Source organism: Microcebus murinus, chromosome 25 (genome assembly GCF_040939455.1).
Source record: "Microcebus murinus isolate Inina chromosome 25, M.murinus_Inina_mat1.0, whole genome shotgun sequence".
Classification (NCBI taxonomy): domain Eukaryota; kingdom Metazoa; phylum Chordata; class Mammalia; order Primates; family Cheirogaleidae; genus Microcebus; species Microcebus murinus.
This window is the reverse complement of record NC_134128.1, coordinates 23,044,469-23,067,737: the sequence shown is the minus strand read 5'-3', so window position 1 is coordinate 23,067,737 and position 23,269 is coordinate 23,044,469. Positions and strand designations below refer to the sequence as shown.

Here is a 23,269-nt window from a genome sequence, read left to right as displayed (position 1 = left end):
CTAGCTGACAGAGACTCGGGCCTTCCCCGAGGCGGGAATCTCTCTGATCGGATGGAACGTGTAGGTGAAAACAGCGGCGGCGTTCCAGGTGGACGGGCGGTGAGCGGCAGACGGGCGAGGCTGCAGTAGCCTCGGTGACAGGCGTGCCGGGGAGGGGGCGTCACGGCCACCCAGCCCATTCAGGATCCATGGGGGATTTGGGGCGTGCGTGAACCAGACAGGGCCCCCCTCCAGCAGGGCCTCGGCATGGCAGCGGGTGGGGTGTGGGCGGCGCAGGCATCCCCGTGGCCGGGTGGACTCCAGGGGAGTTCAGGGGGGCTGCCAAGTGGGGGGACGACTCAGAGACAGCCTCAGTCCCGCTACCGGGAGCTCCTGTCGGCGGTTTCAAAAGGAGAGAGGGAACGGGGCTGGGGCCAGCCTGGCGGTGGGGCAGGGTGGGCCAGGGCTGGACACGCCGCAGGCCGGAGGGGTCTCCAGGGCCCGGCCTGGATGCAGAGAGGGGTGGACCCAACTCTGGAGCTCCCCAACTAGAAAACCCGTGAAGCAAAGTCACCAACGACCCCCTCGGATGACGCCACTAAGTGGCATCTGTTTAAGAGGCTCCATCACGAGGAGTGAGGTGACACCAGGAATTCCAAACACTGATGACACGGCAGTTTGGGGGTCCGTTGTCCCATGGTGACACCCCCTTCCTACGCATGGGACAGAGCTGGGCGCAGCCACCTGCGGCAGACCCAGGAAGGGGAGGCCCTGGGGGGAGGGGAGAAAACCTTCCCCTTCCTGCCTGTGGGGAGCCCTGGCTGTCTGGGGGAGCCCAGGGCATGGGAGAGTGTCTGGGGGCATCCCAGCTGTCTGGGGGTGCCCCAGCTGTCTGGGGGAGCCCAGGGCATGGGAGGGTTTCTGGGGGCATCCCAGCTGTCTGGGGGAGCCCAGGGCATGGGGAGGTGTCTGGGGGCATCCCAGCTGTCTGGGGGTGCCCCAGCTGTCTGGGGGAGCCCAGTGCATGGGAGGGTGTCTGGGGGCATCCCAGCTGTCTGGGGGAGCCCAGGGCATGGGAGGGTGTCTGGGGACATCCCTGGCTGTCTGGGGGAGCCCAATGCATGGGGAGGTGTCTGGGGGCATCCCTGGCTGTCTGGGGGAGCCCAGTGCATGGGGAGGTGTCTGGGGGAGCCCTGGCTGTCTGGGGGAGCCCAGTGCATGGGGAGGTGTCTGGGGGTATCCCAGCTGTCTGGGGGAGCCCAGTGCATGGGGAGGTGTCTGGGGGAGCCCTGGCTGTCTGGGGGAGCCCAGTGGATGGGGAGGCTGCTCTCCATCGCAACCGCCCCCAGCCCCGTTGGACAGGAGCCAGGAACTTCACTGCAGGGGTGATGTGACGTCCCGCCTAATTTGGCCCCAGCTTTCTATGATTTCCTGCCATTCTTGTGACTTGGAGGCCACGAGGCCTCTCTGAATGCCCCTTCCCCAAAAGGCACCCCCGTCCCAGTGGATGTGCTGCTCATCCACAGTCAGGACTCTGTCCTCATTCTCCCCCAGAGAGTCGGGCAGTAACGGGGCGGGGTGGGGTGGTGCTATGCACACAGGGTGCCAGGCCGGGCCTTCCTCCCCAGCAGGGCAGGAGGAAGAGGAGGGCTGTAGTCCCAGCTTCTCGGGAGGCTGAGGCAGGAGGATCGCTTGAGCCCAGGAGATTGAAGTTGCTGTGAGCTAGGCTGATGCCACGGCACTCACTCTAGCCTGGGCAACAGAATGAGACTCTGTCTCGAAAAAAACAATCACATGGCACACGGTTAAATATATCCATGGGCTGGCAGGGTGCAGGAGCTGGCAGGGGACTTGGAAATAATTGAGTCCTTCCCCTCCACCCCACACCCTTTACCTTATGGATGCGGAAAGCGTTTCCAGAAACAGATTTATCAAACCCCAACGTGTTAGTTTCTTTTATTTATTTTATTTTTTTTGAGACAGTGTCTTACTCTGTTGCCCGGGCTAGAGTGCCATGGCGTCAGCCTAGCTCACAGCAACCTCAGACTCTTGTGCTCAAGGGATCCTCCTGCCTCAGCCTCCCGAGTAGCTGGGACTACAGGCACTCGCCACCACGCCCGGCTAATTTTTTCTATATATTTTTAGCTGCCCAATTAACTTCTTACTGTTTTTGATAGAGATGGGGTCTCGCTCTTGCTCAGGCTGGTCTCGAACTCCTGACCTTGAGCGATCCGCCCGCCTCGGCCTCTCAGAGTGCTGGGACCACAGGCGTGAGCCACCGCACCCGGCCCCCAACGTGCTAGTTTCTGAGTCTGGTGTGATTTCTTAGTGGCCCCTGTGCCTTCTACTTAGGTTACATACACGTCTGACCCGTGTCTTCCGTGAGTTCGGAGTAAGTCCCTGTGACTCACATGTCCTCTGTCCTCCAAAGGGTTAAAACCGCCCGGAGAAAGCGGAGAAAGCTGACAGGATGGAGGAACTTTCTCAGCCGCAAAGGGTTAACGGGGCCGGCGGTCCCACCCGGGGCTTGGACAGGAAAAGGACTCACTCCCGGGCTGTTTTTCTTCTCTGAAAGCCGATCCCAGTGGAGTCGCTGGGGTTTTTAAAACCACATGTCTCTACAGCTCGCAACGGCGAATAGCTGCATGACCTCAGCCGGCACACACGCAGCCCCTGCCGTCACACCTCCAGCGGGGCCCGCAGGGCGCCCGTAAATAACCGCGTCTGCGAGGCACATGTGGGGTTGGGGGTTGGGGCTGCCGTCGGAATGGTTTCAGCTGGAAGGCCAGAAACTGACTCCAGGAGCGAGCGAGCGTGGCAGTCATCTGTTAGCGATTTCCGAGTCCTCGTTACAGCCAGACGCCGTTCGTGTTCTGGCAGACCCCTGTCATCACGGGTTCCTTTTTATGGCTTGGGCGCCGCGGGTCTCTGGACCACGTCAACTTCAAGCCCTTTGTGTTACCCACGACAGGGGTTGAGGGGGGGTGGAGTGTGAGCCCAGACGACGGCGGTCCCGTTGCCGCGGAGCCGTCGCAGACTGTGCGCAGGTGGAGTTGTGTGTCCGCCGTGAGGACAGGGAGGGAAAGGAGAAATCTAGGTCCCAGGCTGCAGGGACAAATCGACTCCCCCGTGATAACGTGCGCTCCTAATCGGTACCGGCAGGCCCTAACTCGGCAGGGCGATTGGTCGAGACCTCGGACCCAAACCGAAGGAGTCACTTCCAGAGTCATTTCCAAAGTCATGGAGACGTTGTTTGCAATAGGGCGCGAAGACTTTAGTCATTCTCCTGCACACGTTTATGAAACCCGCGTCGGGCCAGACAGCCAGACAGAACTGGGTTTTCTCCTGGTTCCTCCGTGAATTTGCGCCCGGACGCTGGGCAGGCCGTGCAGACTGGGACATGATCGGATCAGATCTCTAGGAGTCCACGCGCCCCTGTGAAGCGTGGAGATGAGACGGTTAGAACGCGGAGCCGTGTGCGACTCGCAGAACTCTCTGCGCCGAGTGGCGGATGGTGCTGGCCTGAACGCCACTCGAGGCATTTTGGACGGAAAGGCCCAGGCCTTCCCTGCGCTTATAACCTAAGACAACCGTAAACGCAACGGCAAGAATCCCTGGGCACAGGACTGGACCGGGGATCCCAGCTAGTAAGGGCCCCTTTACGAGGCCGTGGCCTCTCCCGCACCCCCAGGCAGGCTCCCACCAGGGGAGGGGCCGGGGTGGCTGCACTGCAGGAGTGGGGGGGCCCTGGAGCACCTGGAGAAGGAAGAGCCTTTGCTCTTGCAGGAGGCGCCTGAACCGGCCAGCAGACGCCCGCCCTGGGCGGCTCACCGGCCACGACGGCCCCATCGGGTCCTGGCAGCTAGGGGAGGTCGGTGCCCGGGACGTTGCACTCTCTCCTGTCTCTTGCTCTCTTTTGTTTTCTGCAAGTGACTGATGGATGTGCTTTCGGGGAAGTCCGGCCTGGTAAGTCATTTCCTCCTCTGAAGGCGTCGGACTCACCTCTGATTCACCCCCCACAAGGCTGCTGGAGACCAGGCGACTCGGAGCCGTGATGCACCGTGGCTTCTGGACTCCAGCCCGGCAGGCAGCGCGGCAAGCCCGGGCTGGGGGCAGCGGGCGGGGCTGCGTCCTCATCCTGCCTCTCTGCAACAAATCCAGCCCGTCTCCCGTTTCTGCGGCGGGAAAACGGCAGGGGCGCGGCGTCCAGGCCTGGGGGGACCTGAGGCCACTTCTGATGCCTGGGACACCCCAGCCTGCTTCACCGGGGGCTGGGGTGGGGGCGGCTCAAAGGCAGCTCTGGCCACCTAGACTCCCACCCAGCTGTGAACACCATCACATCCCAGAGGAAACATGCAGAGGCTGCTTTCCACTGTGAAAAATCCTAATGGACCACCAGGGACCACGCGTCTTCCAGACTCACCCCCAGGCTGGACAGCCCTGGAGGGAGTGGAAGAGATTGTCCCTTGTGGCACCCGTCTTTCTCTCTGCTGGGTGGCTGTGCCTATGGAAGGCCGCCAAGCACACACGTGCACAGGCATGCACATGCACAGGGTACCGTGCACGGGTGGTGACCATGTGCTAGCATCCCCACAGGGTGGGCGAGGGGAGCGGCGAACAGAATGGGCCGTGAGCCTTGGCGAAGGCAGACCTGCCGCCTGGGCTGCAGCAAGCGGCCTTGGGAGAGACGGGGCCCCGCCGGCGCCTGCATTCTGGAGAGGGTGCGCTCGGCTGCACAGAGACGGGCTGTCCCCTGCCCGCTGGTGGCTGCCCAGCTTCACACCCGCCACGCCGTTGAGCCATCAGTGGCTCCCCACAAGGTACACCCGCCATGGTCCCTGCGTCCCACAGTTGTGGCCAGGACGGCTCCCGGCAGATTCCAGCGAGCGAGCGCTCCCCAGGGGGACCAAGCCCCAGACAGGCAAGGGCACGTGGTAGCTGCTGCCCTGAAACTCCTAGTGCAGCGGTGAGTCACTCGAAGAAGGAGGAGGACTCAGGGCGTCTGGCAGAGGCTGGCGGCAGCCCCCGAGGGGCCACGTTGGGCTGGGGGTGCCTTGGGGGCAAACGCTGGGGCCAGGAGGCTGCAAGGACCCTGCCGTGCTGACACTCCAGGAGGACGCGTCCCCCCAGCTGGCCCGCCCAGGAGCGAGCTCGGGTCCCCCAGGTGAACTGCGGGGAGTGATCTGGGACGGGGGCTGAAAAGCAGAGGGGATGGGGGGGAACGGCGGGGGTCACCCCACCCTTGGGCACTGACAGCGACTGGTGCACTGTGGAGAGGGCACCAGGACCACTGTCCCCGGACACACGTGAGCTCCGGGGCTTCCAGAATGTCTCCCTTTCCTTTTCCCTGTGCACACCGCGTGCCTCGGTATCCCCAAGTAAAAACAGCGCCCATACGAATAGCAGCATGTATGGGGTCCTGCTTTTTCCGTTCTTATTCTCTCACGGTGGGGTTTCCGAGGCTCTGTGACTCGGGATTTTGCGTCTGGCTTGAACGCAGGACACATGAAAACCCCACCCTCTGCTATTAAGCCAGACATGGAAGGAAAGATTTGCAAAACGTGAAATAACACCCCTCTGATCACTGAATTTTTGTTTTGTTTTAGGAAATGTTACTTGTTATGAGAATATTTTATGTGAACATGCAATGGGTTGATTCGCGTATTTTATTTTTATTTATTTATTTTTTTTTGAGACAGACTCTCACTTTGTTGCCAAGGCTAGAGCGAGTGCCGTGGCGTCAGCCTAGCTCACAGCAACCTCAGACTCCTGGGCTCAAGCGATCCTCCTGCCTCAGCCTCCCGAGTAGCTGGGACTACAGGCTTACGCCACCATGCCCAGCTAATTTTTTCTATATATATATATATTAATTGGCCAATTAATTTCTTTCTATGTATAGTAGAGACGGGGTCTCGATCTTGCTCAGGCTGGTTTTGAACTGCTGAGCTCAAAGGATCCGCCCGCCTCGGCCTCCCAGAGAGCTAGGATTACAGGCGTGAGCCACCGCGCCTGGCTGATTCGCATATTTTTAATGGGTTCATCAATGCATCGTTTTAGAATTTCTCAGCTTTAATTCTTAATGCCGTATATATTGACAGGTACAACCCGTATAAACAAGAGTTCTCTGCAATCCTCAATAACTTTTTTTTTTTTCTCAATAACTTTTGAGCCCACAAAGGGGTCCTGAGATTGACTGTTTTGATGGACAAAGAGCGGCGTGGGGAGAGGCGAGAGAGGAGAGCAAATCGAAGCCTCTGTTTGCCCTCGGACCTGCCCTCCAACCTCTCCGGCCTCACCTGCCGAGGGAAGTGCTGACCGGGAGGGTCCCGAGCCCCCACCCTTACCACGGGAGATTTGGAGCTCAGCGAGGCCAAGGGGGCCTCCCTGGAACCCCGGCTCCTTGCACCACACCAGGGAAATAGGAAATACAAGAAGCTAAAAATAACCGCCCCAGGCCTGGGGTCAGGGGGCTCCTCCCCCGGCAGAGGACAGGGATGATGTCAGCGCCAGGCAGCATTCCTGGGCCGCTCAGGTCTGTGGGCCACTGCTCAGGAATCCACGGTCCCTCTGTGCCGCCTCTAATCTCCGCCCGGGCGGGCGCAGAGCGAGTGCACGTCACTGCATGTGCGTGTGCGTGTGCGTGAGCGTGAGCGCCCGTCAACGTGAGAAGGGATCGGGTTTAGGCTCTGCGTCCTTTTAGGGAAGTCTCGCTGGGAAACAAAGCTCCGAGCTTTGAGTTTCGGTAAGCCACCCCCGTGTCCCGTCCCGGCCTCATCAGGGACCGGGCAGGGCTGCTGTCCCTAGCAGTGACCGCATCCTCCCCTCCTCTGGCCCCGGGGCCCCACCTCCCCCAGCCCCACTGCAGCCCACGCTCCCCCGCGGGGTGATTGGAAACCTACTCTGAAACACGGTTATAAATACCCAATAATAAACAAACACGAGCTATTTCTGAAGCGTGCCCAGGAATAGCCAACTGCCCAAACAGCCAAGGCCGTTCTTCAGAGCCTGGGAAAAATAGAGACGCGGGCATGGGTTATTTTTCCATTGCCCAGAGCTGAATCACTGGTCACAGATGTCTAATTTTAATTTTCTGTTTCCATTTTTTAAAATCTTACCGTCTCATAGCCTGGGGGAAGAGAGAGGAGGGAAGGGGGAGACAGAATGGGAAGGAAAGAAAAAAAAGGAAGAGGGAAGGAAGATTCTTTTCTGAGACTCCGGGTCTTACGACGGCTTTCAGAAAAACGACGTCGTGTTGGCTTTAATAATTTCTCAAGCTTGTTAGATAAAAATTGTAGGCCGGGCGCGGTGGCTCACTCCTGTAATCCCAGCACTCTGGGAGGCTGAGGCTAGAGGATTGCTCAAGGTCAGGAGTTTGAAACCAGCCTAAGCAAGAGCAAGACCCTGTGTACCAAAAATAGAAAGAAATTAATTGGACAGCTAAAAACATATAGAAAAAATTAGCTGGGCATGGTGGTGCATGCCTGTAGTCCCAGCTACTTGGGAGGCTGAGGCAAGAGGATCGATCGCTTGAGCCCAGGAGTTTGAGGTTGCTGTGAGCGAGGCTGACACCACGGCATTCACTCTAGCCTGGGCAACAGAGTGAGACTCTGTCTCAAAAAAAAAAAAAAGCCAAGAAACAAGAATAAAGATCCAAGATGATGAATGAACCATAGAGGAATGTTATCAACTTCCAAATCCCCCCAAAATCGTGCGATAAGTGTGGAAAGGTGGGTGGCTAGAAAAAAAGAGGCCCCGGCCGGGTGCGGTGGCTCATGCCTGTAATCCCAGCACTCTGGGAGGCCGAGACAGGCGGATTGCTCGAGGTCAGGAGTTTGAAACCAGCCTGAGCAAGAGTGAGACCCGTCTCTACTATAAATAGAAAGAAATTAATTGGCCAACTAATATATATAGGAAAAATGAGCCGGGCATGGTGGCGCATGCCTGTAGTCCCAGCTACTCAGGAGGCTGAGGCAGGAGGATGACTTGAGCCCAGATGTCTGAGGTTGCTGTGAGCTAGGCTGACGCCACAGCACTCTAGCCTGTGCAACAAAGCAAGACTCTGCCTCAAAAAAAAATAAAAAACAAGACGGTCACAGGAAGTCCAGGCGCTGTTAGCATGCAGCTTGGCCATCTGCAAGCATTCTGAAACACATTCGGCTCGGTAAGGAGAAAATGCATTTCATGCGTTACCCACCTCCAGAGATACCCTTAAGAATTGGCAAAATCCTGACCGCAGCTGACGCCAAAGGCCGACTCGCCCGGACGGCAGGCCGCTGGGCCTCTTCAGGGGCTTGGGTGGTGGGGCCCACCCGGCTGAAACCGGCAGATGAGACGGTGGCGGTGGGCTCGCATCTTCCCATCCCCCTTGCCCCATCTGTGTGCCTCGTATGGCCCCGTGGCTCGTACTGACAAGCCCAGGGCTGGAGACCAGGAGATGGCAGGGTCAAGAGTCTGAGTTGAGATTCCACCAATTTGGAGTGCTCAGGTCGGGGGTGAATCTTGCCCTCCCGCCAGGCCCCAGAGTCCCTTCCTATAAACTCAAAGGCGGGGAGGGGTGGTCAAGGATCGCTGTGGTCCCTTCTGGTTCCGGCCGGTGTCGGATTCACTCTCCCTGGGCCAGTCCAACTCCAGCTGTCGGTGACCCCGAGCAACGGAGTCTTCCGGTACGGACTCGCTGGGCTCCCGGGAGCCCCCACCACTGTGCCCACCGAACCTCATGCCCCTGAGTGGCCACCGTGTGACCAGCCTGAGTGGTGCAGGTGCACGCACGAGCTCCTCCCACCCGCAGCCATCCCCGAGGGAGCCCCCAGCAGTGCACAAAGGGCGTGGTTGCAGCCCGAGCCCCGGCACCTGGCCCCGGCTGCACAGATGCTGTGAGTTTCCAACATAGGAAAGGGGTTGGGCTGCACACGGAGCACAGCCAGGTGCCGCCCCACCCTTCCTGCCCACGGGAAGCGGAGAATGGAGAGGTCACAGGTCGCCCCCACTGGGTGGGCAGGCAGGGCCTGTCCTGACCCCCCCCCCCATGAAGAACCCAAAAGCACCCCGACTCCTGGGCTCCAAGGAAACACATTCGTTAGTTTGGTCCTCCAGGCTAAGGCCACAATTTCCTGCTGACTCACCCCTGCCGCTTCCCCGGGAAAACTGAGGCAGGCAGGTGCCCCCCCCCCCCGCTGTGTGGTCATTTCTGCTGGCGCTAGCGTGCACATGAAAAGGAAACCGCAGGAGGCGAGGAGAAAGAGACAGAGGTGTGCGTGCACCAGGCCAAGGTAAAGCATGCCGGGCGCTGCAGGACAGACAAGGGACTTCACTGCGGGGCCCTGGGGATGTGACAATGAGCAAGGCAGCGTCCCTGCCCCCCAGGGACACTGAGACCCAGCCCGAGGACCCAGCCTTCTGGTCACATGCAAAGTTGCAGAGGAGGGACAGGAGGGATGAGTCTGGAAGCCGAGTCGGCCCTTTCCCTGACCTGGGCCCACAGGAGCCTCCACCTGGGGACGTTCTGCAGTGCCACCCTGACCCCAGGGGAGACGGGCCCTGGTGTCCCCTCGGGTTCTCTGCTCTGTCCCCCTTCTCCACCCTGCAAGCAAACGGAAGGAAAGCTGCACATCTCCAAGGACGGGCGCGGGGAAGTCTTGGGTGCAGGCGGGGACCCGTCCCCGGCTCTACTCCAGGTGATGCATCGGAGGTGGGGGTGAGAGACACGCTGCCCCCCCCAAACCCAGGCCCCAGAACGACAGCCATGGAGAGGCCAGAGAAGGACACCCGTCCCATCTGTGCCAGGTGTGAGGTTCGCCCGTTGCCAGGGGGTCTGTCTTTGGGAAGCCTGGCTTGCCACCTGAGAATTCGCCCACCTCAAAGCTGCTGCTTCTCATTACGGGGGCGGGGAGGGGGCTCGTGACAGCCTTTTAGCTACTTTAGCCACTTCATGGAAGGCTTTTTAGGAAACCGAGGTCTGCAGGGAACCGGGAATCCGGGCGTGTTGGTCTCTGCACCCTGGGCTTGGCGGTCATGGAACAGTCCAGAAATGCACCACCCCGGCCCACCCCAGGCTCCGTGTTTTGGTTGGGTGTGTTTTGCAGCATCTCTGTGCCACTAACCCTGTGGTTTTCAAACGCCCCCCTCCCTGCCCCTGTTCCACTAGGTCCCTCCTCTTTCCCCTAAGGGGTCTGCTGCCGGGGGCCAAGATAAACACCAGGAATCGAGACACCGGAGAACTTTTCCAGGGTGTGGCCGCCGGCACCTGCCACCCTGCAGGGTCCACACCCACCTCCCCCGAATGCAGCTGACGGGCCCGGCTGGGCTGAAGCAGCTCCCGGCTCCCGGCTGGGCTGAGGTCCCTCCAGTTTCTCAGATCGCCAGCCTGGGGGTGCCGAGTTCCCTCCTTCGTTTCAGACCGCAGAGCTCCCCGATTCGCAGAGACACAGAGAAACGGATGTCTTTCCTCTGCCGCAGCCCCCCAAACGGGAGTGTGAGAGAAGACACCAACAGACGCTCTAATAGGGTGGGTTAACCGTGCGGGGGGCCGGGAGGGCCTTTGGCTTCCTCGGGTAAGAATGATGCTTTCACGGTACCCACGAGGGATAAAGTGCTGGCGCTGGATTCTCATAGGAGCGCCAACGCCACTGTAAACTGGGCGTGCCAGGGACATAGGTTGCGGCTCCTTACGAGAATCTGACAATGCCTGACGATCCGAGGTGGAGCTGAGGCAGCGAAGCCAGTGCTAGGGAGCGGCTGCAGATGCAGATCATCGCGAGCAGAGAGGCTCGACACACAGAGACTCTAACAAATCAGTCGCTTGCAGACTCATGTCAGAGCCCTAGCAGAGGCCGGGCGCGGTGGCTCATGCCTGTCATCCTAGCACTTTGGGAGGCCGAGGAGGGAGGATCGCTCAAGATCAGGAGTTCCAAACCAGCCTGAGCCAAGAGTGAGACCCCTGTCTCTACCAAAAATAGAAATAAATTAATTGGCCAACTAAAAATATATAGAAGAAAATATGAGCTGGGTGTGGTGGCTCATGCCTGTAGTCCCAGCTACTCGGGAGGCTGAGGCAGGAGGATTGCTTGAGCCCAGGAGTTTGAGGTTGCTGTGAGCTGGGCTGATGCCACAGCACTCTAGCAAGGGTGACAGAGCGAGACTCTGTCTCAAAAAAAAAAAACCCTATCAGTGAGTAGCAAGTGACAATGTGATCGTAATAGAAATAAAGTGAGCAATAAAGGTCATGTGTTTGAATCTTCCCCAAAGCATCCCCCAACCCAGTCCGTGGAAGTAAGTAAGTACTTTTATCTCCATGTTCAAAATGGCGCTGTGGGAGCCAGCAGTAGCCACGGCGCCCAGGCCTACCCCGGCCACCAGACTGTCCTCTCCGCACCAACTCCAGGACCTCGTCGGCCACTAGTGTGAGCGTGGGTCTGTCCCTGCCTGCCGACACGGCCCGGCTCTGACCTGCCTCACCCCTGCCAGGGTCCAGCAAAGCGCTCGAGGCGTGGAACAGGCTCCAAAACACCGGCTGCTCAATCCCCTCTCCCCTCTACCCTGTCCCCTCTCCTGTCTCCCCTCTCCCCTATCCCCTCTGCCCTCTGCCCTCTCTCCTGTCCCCTCTGCCCTCTCTCCTGTCCCCTCTGCCCTCTCCCCTGTCCCCTCTGCCCTCTCCCCTGTCCCCTCTCCTGTCTCCCCTCTCCCCTGTCCCCTCTGCCCTCTCTCCTGTCCCCTCTGCCCTCTCTCCTGTCCCCTCTGCCCTCTCCCCTGTCCCCTCTGCCCTCTCCCCTGTCCCCTCTGCCCTCTCCCCTGTCCCCTCTGCCCTCTCCCCTGTCCCCTCTGCCCCCTCTCCCGTCCCCTCTGCCCTCTCCCCTGTCCCCTCTGCCCTCTCCCCTCTGCCCTCTCCCCTCTCCCCCCTCCCCTCTGCCTTCTCCCCTCTCCCCTGTCCCCTTTTCCCTCTCCCCTGTCCCCTCTGTCCTCTCCCCTCTCCCCTGTCCCCTTTTCCCTCTCCCCCCTCTCCCTGTCCCCTCTCGTCAGACTCATGCACCTGTTACCTGAGCAGTCGGCCCCTTGCACAAAAAGAAGACAGTCCCCTTTGAATAACCACTGTGCCCCCCCCCCAGCCATTTCCACCCTGAGGGAGCCAAGTTCTCTTAAGGACCCCTGAAGCTTGCAGAGACCCAGCTGTCACCAGCTGCAGGGGGAGCGGGGAGCGCACTTCAGGGCCTGGCCTCGTTAGGAAAGTCGGCTGAGCCCAAGTGTTCTCTGCGGCAGGGACTGGGCAGAGACGCCCTCCCTCCGGCCCACAGTCCCCAGGGCGCCGTAGGGAGCGGTGAGGTCACGTCTGCAGAGGCCCCGGGCCCTTGCAGGAAGATCCTTCTCTCATTTCTCAGGAACGCCTTCTCCTTCCAGACCTCCCTGCCTCACGCCGCCGTCTCTGTTTTCCAGTCTGGCTGCAGCCACGGACCACAGCCTGCGCAGCCGGGCCAACTCCCCACGTGCCGCGCACTTGGGTCTCCCAGAGCGTCTCCCCTCGGGCACCCGTCTGAGCGCAGGAGCCAAGTGTCACGTCTGTGGTCCCTGCAACAACTGAATCCCGCAGGTGGCTGTGACAAAGGGAGTCGGGGCAGCGTTGCGCTGCATTCGAGTTTCCCTGCGCCCCTCGCAGCCGTCTGGGCGGAGCAGGAGAGAAGGCAGGTCGCTTTGCGGGGAGGTGCTCTGGGGAGCATGATGACAGGGCTCTAGGGAGCACGGTGATGGGGGGCTCCGGGGAGCACAGTGACGGGGGGCTCCAGAGAGCAGGGTGACGGGGGGCTCCGGGGAGCACGGTGACGGGGGGCTCCGGGAAGCAGGGTGATGGGGGGCTCCGGGGAGCACGGTGACGGGGGGCTCCAGAGAGCAGGGTGACGGAGGGCTCCGGGAAGCAGGGTGATGGGGGCTCCGGGGAGCACGGTGACGGGGGGCTCCGGGAAGCAGGGTGATGGGGGCTCCGGGGAGCACGGTGATGGGGGGCTCCGGGAAGCAGGGTGATGGGGGGCTCCAGGGAGCACGGTGATGGGGGGCTCCGGGGAGCACGGTGACCCGGGCTCTGGAGACCTGCCGCCAGCTGCAGCTACATGTGGCTTCTGTCACTGGCCGCCCTTGGGTGTCCTCCTCCCCGCACCGAGGAGCAGGTGGGTGGGGAGCCCTGGGCCCCCAAACACCCCCACCCTGCACACCACGGGCCTGGGCTCCCATCCCGCCTCTCCTCCTGTGGACTTCCTTGGGGGATGATGACAAATCCCTTTTCAGATCTCGTTTTGATCCTGTCCTCTGGGAGGTGGTCGTCCCCGCCCGGCCCGAGAGGTTGGCTGGGGAAGGTGACGATGCCCGAGGAAGGTGGCTATCCCGAGAGCCGCTGGGCAGGTGGGCTGGGCTGAGCGTGTGGCCGTGGGAAGGGCCGACACTGGACGCAGAGGACAGGTGGACGCAGGATGCAGCAGCAGGGCGGCAGGTGAGGCTGGACAGGTGAGCAGGTGGGCAGGTGAGGCTGGACAGGTGAATAGGTGGGCAGGTAAGGAGGACAGGTGAGCAGGTGGGCAGGTGACCAGGACAGGTGGGCAGGTGAGCAGGACAGGTGGGCAGGTGGGCAGGTGGGCAGGTGAGCAGGACAGGTGGGCAGGGCCTGGAACACTGTGTAAGGAGTTTGGGTTCGCCCTGAGGGCCAAGCGCTCCTAGCAGGCTGCTGGTGGAGCTGGGGAGGTGGGAGGCAGGAAGACTCTGCCAGCCCTGAGCTCTCTAGACAAAGCCGGGGCCAGAGGGAAAACGTCCGAGAGCTTCCAGGATGCTTGAGAGCAAGGTCCTCACCCCACACCTGGGCAGTTAACCTGCAGCCGTTCTGTCTGCAATGACCTCAGCTCCACACCCAGGTGTGGCAGGCAGCGTGAGGCCAGGGCGGGGCCCTTCAAAGAAACTCAGCTCTGAAGGTGGAGCTTGAAAAGCAGGCGGGGGCCTTGTGACCACTCCTCTTCCCCCCCCAAAAGCCCTGCTTCCGGCATCCAGCACCCAGGTGGGGGTCCTGGCGCTACTGCTTAACAGGTGCACACCCTCGTGTACGTTTCTCAATTCTCCAGGCCTGCATTCGCTCATTAGCCAACTAAGGACCACAGACCGCCCTCCCCGTGGAGATACTCTGAGGATTTGGTGCAATGATGCACATACAACACTCAGACCTGCACCTGCCATGTTACAAGACCACGGTAAAATTAGCTGCCGTTACTGTCACGACCTGTTTCTCCAGCATTTTGCTTCCAAACCGCCTTTGGAAAATGGAACAGTAATAATTTGCCTTTTGAGAATGTCGCAACCACCCCCAGCCTCGGAGGGTGGATGGCATGCCCAGGACCACCTGGCTGGAGGGTCCCAGGCAGGCCGGTCAGGCGGCCCTAGCTGCCCCGTCGACCCCACGGGCCTGCACCTTTCTTTCCTCCTGGAGCCGTGGGCGGCACCAGCGTCTCCTCTGTGGAAGGAGAAGGGACGCCCGAGCCCCGAGGCCGAGGCCGGCAGCTGATCAGTGACAGCTGTGGCCACGCTGCTGCTGAGCCTCGGGCCCGGCCAGCTTCTCCCTGTGGTCTGGAGCCCGGCTGAGCCGCAACTCCAAGTTCCTGCCTGCCCCGTGCACAGAGCCTGGGTCTACGGCGTCCGTCGGTCAAGCCTGCTGTCGGAACTGCCCCCCACCCCCCGTCGATCCCCAGAAGAACCCCAGAACAGTCGGGGTGCCTGCTCACCGCTGAAATGGCCGGTGAGTGAATGAGTGAATGAATGAATGAATGCATCCTTCCACCTCTTCTCTTGTAAAAGACACTGCCAGGGCACTCAGGGGGGCTTTTCCAGAGCTGCTCAGTGTCGGGGCGCCCCCCAGGCCCCGTAGATTGCAGCAGCAGGTGGCCAACAAGCAGCCAGCCCCTTCCTCCTCCTGCAGGGACCCGGCAGGGGCAGCAGCCGTGTGCCCGTCCCCGGACACAGGGGACAGCAATGCCTCCAAACCATGCCTGCTGCTCCCAGACAAGGACCTGGGGAAGGGGAATGGAAGGACAACCCCCTGCGGGAGGAAGTGGGTGAATGGGCCGGGACTTGGGGTCCAAGCCGGGAAGGAAGGGGCTGGGCTGCACAGGCCGCAGCGGAACACGTGCAGAGTCTGCAGGAAAAACCATCACAGACGCTCTCGGGGGAGCTGGGGAGGCAGGACTGCCACTGCCACGGGGCTGTCCTGCTCTGGGGGGGGCATCCCCTCCCTCCTGGCTCCATCTGCCCCCCACAGAGACCCCTTCTGCAAGGCTGGGGCGGCCCCTCCGAGCAGAGCCCCCCAGCCTGTGCAGCTGGGCCGCGTCTTGTGGCTGTTTTCAGTGGTTTGGAAGCGAATCGTCTCTGGGTTTGTGTTGAGGCCAAGATGCGTGTTTTTCCCCTTTCCTTTTATGAATTTGTTATGACTGGTTTTGGAGCCTGGTTTGCAGGGGTAGTGGAGGACGGGTGAGCTTTGGGGAGGTGGCAGAGGTCCCAACGAGGCCTCGGGACACACCTGCCTGGCCGAGGTCAAGCAGGTGTCAGGCAGGTGGCCCCGGCCTCAGAGAGGGACGCCGGGCGGCTCACGGACCACAGAGCCCAGGAGCCGCCTGGGAAGTGGTTTAGGGTTAGAGGGTCGGTGCGTGTGTGGGACGGAGTGGGAAGGGAGACCTTGGGAGGTGCCAGGTTGTGGGGGGGGGGCGTGCACTCGGGGACAGCCCTCGCCCTGTGTCCTAGCTGTGCTCTGTGCTCAGATGGCATTTCATCCGCTCCGGGCGGATTGCTTCTGATTTGCTTGTGATAAGTGAAAGGTAGAATTTAGGTTGGAACTCCCAGGACCACCAGGACAAAAAGAAGCGCCCCGAGAGCCCTGGCCAGCCTTGCCCTTGGCCATGGCCCCACTACCCGGCCCTTAGGGGCTGCAAGAGCAGGTGTGAGCTGCCGGGGGCTTGGGGGCTGGGGAACGTGCGCCCCACTAGCTCTCAGGCAACTGCAGCCCGGGAGAGGCCCCAGACTAAACAGAAGACAAGGAAACGCTGGTTCCAAAAACATTGCAATTTTTACGTCCCCCCCTCCCAGAATTCCAGCACGCTAAGATATGATGCAAAACAAAAAGAAATAAAGGATGGGAGGAAAAACCACCATTTAGCACATTGCTATTTCTATCACCATGTGTTCGGTTTTTTTTGTTTTTTGTTTTTTTTTTTTTTGAGACAGAGTCTTGCTTTGTTGCCCAGGCTAGAGCGAGTGCCGTGGTGTCAGCCTAGCTCACAGCAACCTCCAACTCCTGGGCTCAAGCGATCCTCCTGCCTCAGCCTGCCGAGTAGCTGGGACTACAGGCATGCGCCACCATGCCCGGCTAATTTCTTCTATATATTTTTAGTTGTCCAGCTAATTTCTTTTACGTCTTTTTAGTAGAGACGGGGTCTTGCTCTTGCTCAGGCTGGTCTTGAACAGCTGACCTCGAGCAATCCTCCCGCCTCGGCCTCCCAGAGTGCCGGGATGACAGGCGTGAGCTCCTGGGCCCCCCCCCCCGGCTGTTTTTCTACCCGAACTCGGCTGTCCCTCCAGACTTCTGCAGCAGGCTGGTGGAAGGTTCTAGTCTCTCCGGCATCACCTAGCACCCTGCGTCCAGCCCTCCTTCCTCTGAGAAGCCAGACTTGCCTCAGCCAGTGTCCGGGGTGGCAGAGAAACGAGGTTCACACAGGCTCCCCTGCCACCCCGCCCCCAGGACACTCCCCGACAAGCCCTGGACACACAAAGAAAGAACCAGAGAGGGAAAGTGACTTGCCTACGGCGGCCCAGCCGGGGCGGTGTCAAACAGGTGGGAGAGACTGGCAGTGCTGGGAAACACACGCCCCAGCCCCCGCGCTTTTCCTGCAGAACTAAAGTCCGATCCGGGTTTTAGAGGGTGCAGCGTTTCGGTTATGCATGGTGAGCGGGTTCTTTGAGATCTAACTTGCAGCACGTCGTTGACTCTAGTTAATAGCACTGTATCGTGTCCCTGGAATTTGCTAGAAGATCTGATCTTAAGCGTTCTCGCCACGCACAAAAAATACCGTCACTTGTGTGAGCCGATGGGTTCGTGATCAGCTTGGTCGTGGAAACAATTTCGCGGTGTGCACGTACGCCAGCACGTCACATCACACGCCTTAAATATGTACAATGTTCATCTGTCAATTATACCTCAACAGAGCTGGGGAAAAAAAATTTTTTTATTTTATTTTTAGTTTAGAAAAATAATCGAGGGCCGAAAGCGACCTCACAGCTCTTCCCCACCCAAGCCTTAGTGTTTCAGGCAAGGAGTTCAAGATCCAGGGAGGTGACACTCCTCGAGGCCACCAGCCCAGAGTGACCTGTGACCCGGGGCAGCCCAGCTGCACCCAGAATCAGGTTTTCCTGGAACTGAGCTGCCTTCGGCGTCCCCGGAGTTGCAGGGTTTCCGAGGGTCGGTCGGGGGGAGCAGGGGACTGTCAGGATGACACACACCCTCCCCCGCCCAGGCTGGCTGCAGACCCTCACACCCAGACCAGCCTGGGGTGGACAGATCCAGGCTGGCGCGTCGGTGCCCCCGTGTGGCCAAATGTTTAAATGCCAGGCTGGGTGCACATGTGTGCAGGGGACTGCATCCCTGGAGGCTGGTCCCCCACCCCCGCTGCACCTGTTTCCCCCTCCCCCCTGCACCTGTCCCTCCTCCCCTCCCCCCCCCCGCACCTGTCCCCCCCTCCCGCAGAGTCATGGCCAGTGAGGCTAAGGACGCCTGTGTGTCCATGGCTGGAGCCATAAATCTGTGCCTGACCAGTGGCTGGCAAATATCTTGGGGCGAACCCTCGGCTCACTCATGAAAACTAGGGGCACGCAGAGGACCAGGAATTCAGAGGAGCTCAACGGTGACGTAAAAAACTAACTCCAAGAACGTCCCCTTTTGCTCTGGTTCCAGCAGTTACGGAATCCCAGAAGGAAGGACCATCATGAGCAACCAATGAAATCAATTAAACGCCTCTTGAATGCAAAGGAACTCGTCAGTTCCAGCCTGGCCTGGAAACCCAAACACCACTTACCGTATCTGTCCCATGAAAAACCATGTTCAGAGGGAGAACCTGCTCCCACCAGGATTAGGGTCACGGCTTACTTGTCACTAGCAACGTCACTGGGTTTTATTGAGTCTGAGTCACGGTGTCGCCCTGTTCCGAAGCAACATAGAAGTTTTTGGGTTTTTTTAGACAGAGTCTCACTCTGTTGCCTGGGCTAGAGTGCCATGGCGTCAGCCTAGCTCACAGCAACCTTAGACTCCTGGACACAAGCGATCCTCCTGCCTCAGCCTCCCGAGTAGCTGGGACTGCAGGCATGCGCCACCAGGGCCAGCTAATTTTTTCTGTATATTTTTAGCTGTCCAATTAACTTCTTTCTATTTTTAGGAGAGAAGGGGTCTCGCTCTTGCTCAGCCTGGTTTCGAACTCCTGACCTTGAGCCATCCGCCCACCTCAGCCTCCCAGAGTGCTGGGACTATAGGCATGTGCCACCATGCCCAGCTAATTTTTTCTATATGTTTTTAGTTGTCCAATTAATTTCTTTCTATTTTTAGTAGAGACGAGGGTCTCGCTCTTGCTCAGGCTGGTCTCGAAATCCTGACCTCGAGCGATCCTCCCGCCTCAGCCTCCCAGGGTGCCGGGATCACAGGCGTGTATCTTGAATGAAGTTGTATACTCTTTGCTCTTTTAAAAGAAGCAAGGAACTCCTCTGACCCCAATGAAGACAAACAAAGAAAAACCCACTAATGATCAGACTCTTTGAAGACAGCTTTGATCATTCCTTTTTCTATGGCCCAGTTAATTTCAATTTGTTAAAACGACCCATTCCTGGGGATTCCCACGCACTTGCGGGCAAAATCCCACACTCTCTGGAAGGGCCCACCCTGCCCTTGGTGATCAAAGTCTCTTCCAGGGCTTTGGAAACCATAAGCATAAGAAGGGATTCCAGTAACTCCTATGACACAAGTAAAATTCCCCGAGATTAAGCCTCACTCCCATTTCCGTGCTTGGCAGAAAAAGAATGAAAGAAGAGAGAAGCCACATCAAGTCTTCCGTAGTTTTGCACTCACCCTAGAAAAGCACTGCCCAGGGTTGATGGTCGAAGTCCCCACAAAGCTTTGTGACCCAGAGAACCCCATGAATACAAAAAGGAGCCTGTTTTCTACATTATGCAACCCTCTTTGCTAACATACCGTGTTTCCCCGAAAATAAGACCTCTCCATAAAATAAGCCCTTGCAGGATGTCTAAGCATTTGCGCAATAGAAGCCCCACCCCGAAAATAAGCCCTAGTGACGGGCGTGGCTGCGCAGCGCGTCTGCACAACCCATGCGTGTCGTCGCGGAGCGGGAAAGAAGACGAGCAGCCCTTCTCATCTGCCCCGTGAAAGCTCTAGATGCTGGAAAATGAAATTTTATATAAACAAACAAAATTGTGTGCACACATGCACGCAAAAGAGAGAGAGAGCGAGTGTGCACGCAGCAAGCACCATCATCCATCTTTGCTCCCTTTATTCAAGCTCCAGAGCCCTCAGGCTTCTCGGAGCCGCTCTGTTTAGACCGAGCCAGCTTAAGACATGTTTGCCGGAGATCACAAAACCTTCGTGCCAATATGACCAGAGCCTGGCCGTCCACGCCACGTGGTGCCGACGTGGAGAGGAGAGGAGAGGCAGGCTCCGGGACCTGGGAACCTTTCCCGGGCATCCCAGAGGGCGCAGTGACCGCTCCAGGGCTGCGGCAGGGCGGGCGCACAGGGCCCAGCCCGCCAGGGCCCTCTGCGGTCCGGTCCCGCCTTAATCTCCAGATGGCGGTCCAGTCCCGCCTTAATCGCCAGATGGGGCAGCTGCTCTCCAGATGCTGGGAGCTTTGTGCTCGGAGCCGGTTTATTCTCATCTTTGTGAATAAAGGAGCTCGAGTGTTTAGAAGGAAAGGGGGTTGCCCTCCTGGAAAGAGAGCAGCAGTTCGAACAAAGTGACGCAGGGAGGGAACAGACACACGAAGGCATTCCCTTGGTCCCAGACGACTTCAGAGCTCCCTGCAGACCCACCTGGAAGCATGGATGCGACACCACAGGTAGCGTTTCTGTGGTACAGGAGACTCCACTCCTTCCCTGGGATCCCACCAGGCCCCTTCCTCAGTCCCTCACCTGCCCAGGTGTCCCCTCACCTGCCCAGGTGTCCCCTCACCTGCCCAGGTGTCCCCCTTGCAGAGGGCGGACAGCACCTGCACAAGCTGGGGACAGTGTGTGTACCCGCGTCTCCTCACTGCAAAAAACAGCCCCTCTGGTATGAGGAACTGTTTTTGATGTCCCCAAAGGGGAGAGCTTGAGGCTGAGGCCTTGCCCCAGAGCCACATCAAGGAGGTTCATCGCAGAGAGTGGGCCGAGCCAGGGCAGGCGAGGCTGAGCAGTCAAAGGCCTTTCGCCCCGCACCTTCCTGCAGGTGGGGCTCGGCGAGCCAAACAGCACAACCGTGGGCTTTGAACATCGAGCTGGTCCCAGGGGAGCAGTTACCCCCAGAAGTGTCAACACCCACGGTGGAAGTCGAGATCTTACAACCAAAACCACAATCTTGCAGCCAACCAGGAAGCTGAAAGGTATTTCTAAGCAGAATGCAGTGTATAATGGACACACAGATCTCTTCCCCATTTTTTTTTTAAAGAATATTTTTGCCCTTTGTCACTCTGTACATTCAATTTCTATTATGAAAAAATTAAATATGAAAACACGTGGAGAATAATGCCCATGTAGCTACGTGCCACCTTACATGATGTAAAGTCCTATCGAGTTGCTTCACACCCCTTAAGAAATGAGATATTACAGTTTCCTGCTGCAAGTCACACGTATGATGTGGCGTGTGGTTTCCATGATTTTCCATGGTGCTGGCATGTGGTTTCCATGATGTCGTGTATCTACTCCATATAGTATCCTTAGATACTTAGGCTGTTTCGGTGTTTTTTAATTTAAACAAATGGATTTGTACCGCACGTAGATAAGGTTTGGCAACTTTCTTCATTTACCACTTTATTTTTTTAGATCTATTTGTGTTAAAACATGTAATTCTAATTCATCTTCACTTTTATGGAGTGCAGGTATGATACGAACACATTCTACAGCTGTCCCCTGTGGATGTGGTCTTAGCCTTAACTGTTACAAATATTGTTGCACCAAAGACCCTCAGACACCTCCTTGTGTGTCCGGGCATTTCTTGGAGGTGTATTTATATAAAAGGAGGTTGAGGCCGGGCGCGGTGGCTCACACCTGTCATCCTAGCACTCTGGGAGGCCGAGGCGGGCGGATCACTCGAGGTCAGGAGTTCAAAACCAGCCTGAGCAAGAGCCAGACCCCCGTCTCTACTAAGAATAGAAAGAAATTAATTGGACAACTAAAAATACATAGAAAAAACTAGCCGGGCGTGGTGGTGCATGCCTGTAGTCCCAGCTACTCGGGAGGCTGAGGCAGGAGGATCGCTTGAGCCCAGGAGTTTGAGGTTGCTGTGAGCTGGGCTGACGCCACGGCACTCTAGCCCGGGGAAACAGAGTGAGACTCTGTCTCAAAATAATAAAAATAAATAAAAGGAGGTTGACTGGGGGCGTGGGGCTGCACACTTTTTACTGTAGTAGGTGTCACCCACCGCTCTCCAGAACAGGCGTGTCCGCTTATCCCATTAGCCGCCCACGTGTTCCCATTTGCCCGGATGGTCCATTACAAAACGGTCCGACCTCCCCATGGTGGTCAGGGTGATGGTGTAGAACGCACCACCTTGTGAGTTACATATTCACTAAGCTGCATCCCCGAATCAACACTGAACGTCCTCTCCTGTGACCGGACATTCGCAGATTCCTCCTTTGGGAAGTCCCTGTCTGTATTCCCCGCCTGGGTATTTTTCTATTGGGTCATTAATCATTTTTTTTCTTTCTTTTTTCTTTCTTTTTTTTTTTTTTTTGTTTTTTTTTTTTTAAGACAGAGTCTCACTCTGTTGCCTGGGCTAGAGTGCCGTGGTGTCAGCCTAGCTCACAGCAACCTCAGACTCCTGGGCTCAAGTGATCCTCCTGCCTCAGCCTCCCGAGTAGCTGGGACCACAGGCATGCGCCACCACGCCCGGCTAATTTTTTCTATATATTTTTAGTTGGCCAATTAATTTCTCCTATTTCTAATAGAGACGGGGTCTCGCTCTTGCTCAGTCTGGTTTCAAACTCCTGACCTTGAGCGATCTTCCCACCTCGGCCTCCCAGAGTGCTAGGATCACAGGCCTCAGCCACCACGCCCGGCCTAATCATTTCCTAAACGGTTTTATAAAAAGATCTTTATGTATTTTGATTAGCAATTGTTTGCTGCAAATGTCTGCTCCACATCTGCCAACTGCACAATGGAGTTTCAAAAAATGCAAACTGGGAAGTCTTCTGCCTACAGCGCCCCTGAAATGCGAAACAGGGGTGCAATCCCGGGTCCAAAGAGAAGAGGCGACACAGCTTCGAGAGCTGCAAACACCACCAGACCCGTGTGACCGTCACACCACGTAGGGGCCGCCTCACACTCCTCAAGGCATCTTTCAGTCACCAAATTTCAGCCTCCCAAGAGCCTGTGAGGCCACCGGTCCCCGCTCCTTCCCCCAAAGATGAAGGGACTGGGCAGCGGCGTGTCGCTAAGATCTTGGCGATGGCCTAAGTGACCCCGATTTTGCAGCTGGGACAATCTAGACCCAGAGAGCCCAACGAACGTGTCTGCAGGCACAGCCCTGCTCGCGGGAGGAGGAGGAGGAGGACCTACAACCTCGTCACCCGGCCGGTCCCTCAGGTGGTGTCCGTCTCCCCAGAGAAAGTCCGCACCAGGGCCGGGCGCGGCGGCTCACGCCTGTAATCCCAGCACTCTGGGAGGCCGAGGCGGGCGGATTGCTCGAGGTCAGGAGTTCGAAACCAGCCTGAGCAAGAGCGAGACCCCCGTCTCTACTATAAATAGAAAGAAATTAATCAGCCGACTAATATATATAGAAAAAATTAGCCGGGCATGGTGGCACGTGCCTGTAGTCCCAGCTACTCGGGAGGCTGAGGCAGGAGGATCACTTGAGCCCAGGAGTTTGAGATTGCTGTGAGCTAGGCTGATGCCACGGCACTCACTCTAGCCTGGGCAACAAAGTGAGACTCTGTCTCAAAAAAAAAAAAAAAAAAAAGAAAGTCCACACCAAGGGGACGTCCCCAGCAGACAGGGGCGGGAAGGACCGGCTCCCTGGCAGGCACAGCGCTGT

General features: G+C 58.2%; 1 long non-coding RNA gene across 1 annotated transcript; it reads left to right on the top strand.

The window, feature by feature from the left end:
* The first annotated feature begins 6,616 nt into the window (after positions 1 to 6,616).
* Positions 6,617 to 12,648, top strand: LOC105858247 (uncharacterized). The gene is made up of 3 exons (XR_012914884.1): positions 6,617 to 9,762; positions 10,124 to 10,483; positions 12,406 to 12,648. It is a non-coding gene; the product is annotated as an uncharacterized LOC105858247 (long non-coding RNA).
* The last annotated feature ends 10,621 nt before the right edge of the window (positions 12,649 to 23,269 follow it).